The sequence below is a fragment of the Ctenopharyngodon idella genome, chromosome 7 (genome assembly GCF_019924925.1).
Source record: "Ctenopharyngodon idella isolate HZGC_01 chromosome 7, HZGC01, whole genome shotgun sequence".
Classification (NCBI taxonomy): domain Eukaryota; kingdom Metazoa; phylum Chordata; class Actinopteri; order Cypriniformes; family Xenocyprididae; genus Ctenopharyngodon; species Ctenopharyngodon idella.
This window is the reverse complement of record NC_067226.1, coordinates 20,725,429-20,731,428: the sequence shown is the minus strand read 5'-3', so window position 1 is coordinate 20,731,428 and position 6,000 is coordinate 20,725,429.

Below are 6,000 nucleotides of genomic sequence, written 5' to 3'. Positions count from 1 at the left end.
AGAAATGGCTTTGAAAAGACATATTCTTTACATAAATTTGTCTCAACTTCTATTATCAACTAAAGATATATTAGCACATATAAATATTTTGGTGGAAATGCTGTAAAGGATAGCATTTTGTCTTTATTATATTTTCTTTCTAAAATGTATACTGTATATTTTCTTGGTTTAAGTTTGCATAATGCATCGTAAATACGTAAATGTGTAATCCTTTTACCATATTTTAACCTTTTAATGTAATATTCCAAATTGTATAATAATAATAAATTATGCTTCGATTTATTGTATACTTTTCAATGGGTTTTCAAAGTAAAGAAAGCACATTTTTTATAATGTTATGTTATGTTTTGATACAAATTTTGTCATTAAGGGATGATCTTAAAATGGCAACTGTGTTACCAAGATTTTGTGTAATAAAAACTGATCATTGGAAAGTGGAAATATCAGCATTCAAAATCAAAATACTTTCTTAGAAGCACTTTGTATTTCCTTGACCTTGAGCATAAAGCTTGTAAAGTCAAATTAAACTGTCAGCCTTCTCACCATCAACCCTTTTACCTTGCTGAAGGCACAATCACATCTTAAAGGGTTAGTTCACCCAAAAATTACATTTCTGTCATTAATTACTCACCCTCATGTCGTTCCACACCCGTAACATCTTTGGAACACAAATTAAGGTATTTTTGATCAAATCTGATGGCTCAGTGCGACCTGCATTGAAAGCAAGTGGTTCGGAGCGCCAAAGTCATGTGATTTCAGTAAATGAGACTTTGTTATGTCATAAGTGTTTTTGAAATTTCAGTGGTTCACGTGACTTTGGCAGTTTGATACATGCTCTGAACCACTGATTTGAAACAAAAGATTCATGAAGCTTCGAAGCTTCATGAAGCAGTGTTTTGCTATTGCCCATCACTAGATATTGTTGAATAAAGTCGATATTTTGTTTTTTTGGCGCACAAAAAGTATTCTCGTTGCTTCATAACATTAAGGATGAACTACTGTAGTCACATGAACTGTTTTAAATAGGAATGTACCAGTATCGGTATCGGCCCGATATAATGCTGCGTTCCAGGCAAGTTTTTGAGCCCGTAAGTCACAACTTCAAACCACAACTCACGACTTGTAGCGTTCCAGGCAAGTTGACGCCAAACTGCCTGAGTGTAAACAAACCAGCATGGCGGAGAGTGCGGGGCTTATGCTCATTTACAATCATTTCTATCGCCAAAGGTGCTTACTCCTTGCTTATTTGAGGGAAAACGGCGCATAAGGCAAGAGAAGCTGTTATACCTTTTATTTTACCGTGTACTTGCATAAACACCGCATCCATAGGGGCTGCCATTGTTGTTTCGCGGGCTATGTGACGTCAGAGCGCGGAACTGGGAGTACATAGTACGAGTTCACGGGTGGAAAGTCATGGGTTTGACTGCCGTTCCAGTGCACTTTCACGGGTAGAAGGTTGGAAAAACACGGGTTACGGGTTGCCTGGAATGCGGCATTAGCTCATGTACTTGTACTCATACTCGTAAAAATACCCCTGATACCAAAGACCGATACCTCACGTGACGTAGCCTAACCGACAGAATTTTCCGTGCACAGAGACACCGGCGGCAGCAGCAGAAACAATGACAGCCTCAGATATGTGGAAATACTTCAAAATTAATGATGGCAACACACACATTGCGAACTGCATGCTTTCAATCACAATTCGTTATCGATTAGTGAAGGCGGGATAGGCGGAATCGCGCTGAATGACACAGACCAGAAGCACTCTTTCTCTCGCACGTGCTCTCTCTTTTTCTTGCGCGCGATCCCAGTTCTCTCAGACAGCGTGCAATCAGTCAAATGAATGGTCAAATGCACACATAGTAGGCTACTCAAAATGTCCATCGTGTGGAGTATCTCATGTTAATACAGTCGGTTATGGCTTAAGTGGACGTAAACATTTGGGTGAAAACAGGATATGTCAGTATCCATGGATTCGTTCTTAAAGGGACCGTAGCCTATATTTGTCATTGATGTTGTTTAACATATAAACAACAAAATATGTTAAATAAATGTATACATGGTAAATAAACCTACTGTATCTGAAAAACAAGTTAATTTAATTTGTATCTCTATAGTATTTGTTGTATTGTTTGTAATTTGTTTGTAAATTTCTTTTTATATAACAACAATTATATATATATATATATATATATATATATATATATATATATATATATATATATTGGTAATTATGCCCTTTGAAGGTTATTGGACACTGTTAAATTTTTGTTCTTTAAGTTTGTGACAAGCACATAAAAATTATTACTTTTTTCATTAGAGTAATAATAAAGAAGCTGTCCTACATTCATTAGTCTCACTGTGTTGTGCTTGGAAAACTGCAACATCAAAAAAAAAAAAAAAAAAGAGAGAGAGAGAGAGAGAGAGAGAGAGAGAGAGAGAGAGAGAAATTAATAAATGTATAGGCATCGGTATCGGCGAGTACTACAAAAAAAATTATCGGTACTTGAACCCTGTCCTTAAAAAATGGCATCGGTGCATCCCTAGTTTTACATATAACTTTAGTACCTTACTGGGCATTTGAAAGTGTAAATTAACTTGCTTTCAATGTAGGCTGCACTGAGCAATCAGATTTTATCAAAAATATCGTAGGTCTTATGAGTGTGGAACGACATGAATTTTTTTTTTTTTTTTTTTTTTTTTTTTTTTTTTTTTCTGGAAGAATGTTAAATTGAATGTAAAATTCAACAAAATTATTATTATTATTTTTTTTTGTAAAAATCACTTTAACTAACTGGAAAGGGCATCTGTTTCATAGAATGACCCGTATTTTGTAGATAGGGATTCCTTATCATCTGAAACAGACAAATTGTGAGAAGAAATAATGAGATATTTAAGAGACATTGCTCAGGAAAGCACAGTAACTATATGCTATGATGTACAAGGAAGAAAAGTGTGAAGAAACCAAAAGGAGAATCTCATCCCTGGCCTCTTTCAGCCCAGCATTTAGAGATTTGTGGGAGTTTAGATCTTTGACCCCTCACGCATACTTTGAGCCCAAGGGCTCATATGACAGATGCACTGTCCTGACCAGAAAGAGATGAATGCTTTTGGAGGAAAAAAGAATAGGGCTATCTTCTCAAAAGATGAGAGCGAGGGGGGAAAAAAAAGGAAAAATGCCTCTCCTTTGTACATGTCACTCTGCCTTCTGTGCTACACTCAAACTCGGAGAAAAAGAAAAGAGAAAGAGAGAGAGCAAGAGGATTATGATGTACCATAATTCTTTGTTTCATTCTTGGGATGATTTTCAGAGGGAATTGTATGTTTTCTTTTGCCATAGAGTCACATATCTGCGAGGATGAATTTTCACTATCTCTCTCTCATACGCAAACACATATACAACTTTGTAAATTTAATCTTGTGGGGATTTTCCATTCGCATCTGTTATTCTTTGTATAGCATCACACACTGGATTCTTCTCCCCGTCCTCTCTTTTTCTTTCACACAGGATCACAAAAAAGTAGTATCAGATGATTTTGCCATGGTATTTTGATATTTAAAATGCTGCTAATTTATTCATGTTTCAAGGAATTTATATGGTACTCCAAAGTAAGAATGTCATGTGGTAGCCTCTGAAACCATAAAACAAAAACAAAAACAAAAAATTGTGAAATCCAACAGGTCAGAATATACAATACATTACTGTCACAAACACATTGCTCAAAAACAGAAAAAGGGACAGAAAGACTTGAAACAGAATAACACACTTAGAAAATAAAACAATTGCACTAAACCTAGGCAGAGCAGACACAAATAAAATAACCTTAACTAATGTGGCCTGGTGAGTGTCTACGCGGCTAATTCACTTACGGGGAACGTCATGAAAAACAGATTCGACTTAATTAAGCCTGTTTCCTGCAGCGGAGAGTGCAGCATTCTATTACAGTGTGACCTGATTAAAGTTAATATGGCAGCTGATCAGTATTTCTCTACACAAAAACACCACACACACACACCCACACACAAACATGAGGCCTTTAGGGTAAACTCAGCCTGAAAGTGTGTTTAAACTTTAGTTTTGTGACCTTGCTGTTAATAATTAACTTTTTTGTGCTTGTTCCATGGCAAACAGACCCTGATTTAAATGAGATAAATGTTCTTTCCAGAACATCCCATATATATTTCAGCACATTGCTAAATGGATGTCACAAGACATTTAGTGTTCTCCAACACACAAGACAAATCTGAATGCATAATATTCAGCACATTCTATTAGTACCTATTTAAACATTGAAATAATGAAGCCTATTTCTTTTCTCATACTTATATAAAAGATTGTTTTCATTGCTTGTGTGGTACTTATTACATTTCTGACACATCTATGAAATACCTGTTATTTATATGCAAGCACTACAGTAGATTTATCTCTGACACTCATTTATCTTAAAAAAATAATTTTAAATGCAAATACTTTACTGTTAATGTAACATTCATCACAAGTCCAACCCAAAGTATAGACTCATGCATCTCTAATATGACATGAACATGCTCGGCAACATTTGAGTGGGGGCGTAAACTTATGACCCATGAGTGCACGGGTTACTGCTGCTTACAAATGTTTGTGTTTTTGTTGGCACTGGACATTATAAGGGTCACTGCTTTAACAGCATGAATTGAAAAGGGAATTCTTCAGCAGTTTCACTCATAAAGTTATGATGTGCAAAATTCAATTACAATGTATCTCTATTACAAACACTGATCTGTGTCTATGCTAGGGGCGCATACACTTATTATTCATAAATGATGTGTGGGCGGACTAATAATAGCTAATCATAAAGTCCCATGTCACATAAATCTGGGCAATTTATATACATGAAGCCTCAAGAGAATTCTATAAATAAAGCACTCTCTCTTTATCTCTGTCTTATCCTTTCTGACACGGAGGACAGACGAAACGGCAATCATCAATGAGTCATAACCTTTTCTGAACCCTGCCTAATTATTAGGAGCAAAACTGATAGTCTCCACCTTGATAATTATTTTCTGCATGTATTTTGATTAGAGATGGATTGGCACGTGGGCATCCGAGACGCTGATAAGCCTCGCAGAGATGCATCAGCTGTACTGCATACAGGAAGAATTAAATGTTCCCATCTGTGCAGTACAAAAGCAATTAAAGTGCCTGTAAGAAAAACAGAATAGAGATATCCTTGGTTTATCTCTTTCTGTGATCTCATACAATTTATATATGTGCTATGTGCTATTTGTTTATCATAATATATTTGTTTATCTCTATGTAATCACATAAGGGACCTGGGGAATATATATAGAGAGAGAGAGAGAGAGAGAGAGAGAGAGAGAGAGAGAGAGAGAGAGAGAGAGAGAAGAAGAAAAAGAAAATGATGTTGATCATGTGGCTCTTTGTATAGATGATCAAACTGAAGCTCAATATGCTTTTTTGGTTCATTTCAAATAATATGATCATGATCATCATTGTACCATAATATGATTTGGTTAATATTAGGCATCTTTACCATGTACTTACACTACATACATACATATAGTCATACATACATACATACATACATACATACATACATACATGCATACATAATTGGGTAACATTTTATTTTTGTGTCATTGTTACATATGTTACATGTAGTTACTATAGTAATAACTAACTATGCCTAATTACATGCAACTGACCCTAAACCAAACCAAACCAAACCAAACCCTCATCCTAACCCTATAGTAAGTACATGTTACTTAATATTACTCATAAATGTATAGTTACAGTGTAACAGACACCTTAAAATAAAGTGTAACCCATAATTGTAGGTATTGTTGTATTGCAAAATACATTTACACTTTAAGATGTCCTTGTTACACTGTAATTATGCATTTAAGTACTGAGTAATATTAATTAACAACATGTACTTACAATAGGGTAAGCGTTAGGAGTAGGGTTTGGTTTAATGTTAGGCTCATGTATTGTAA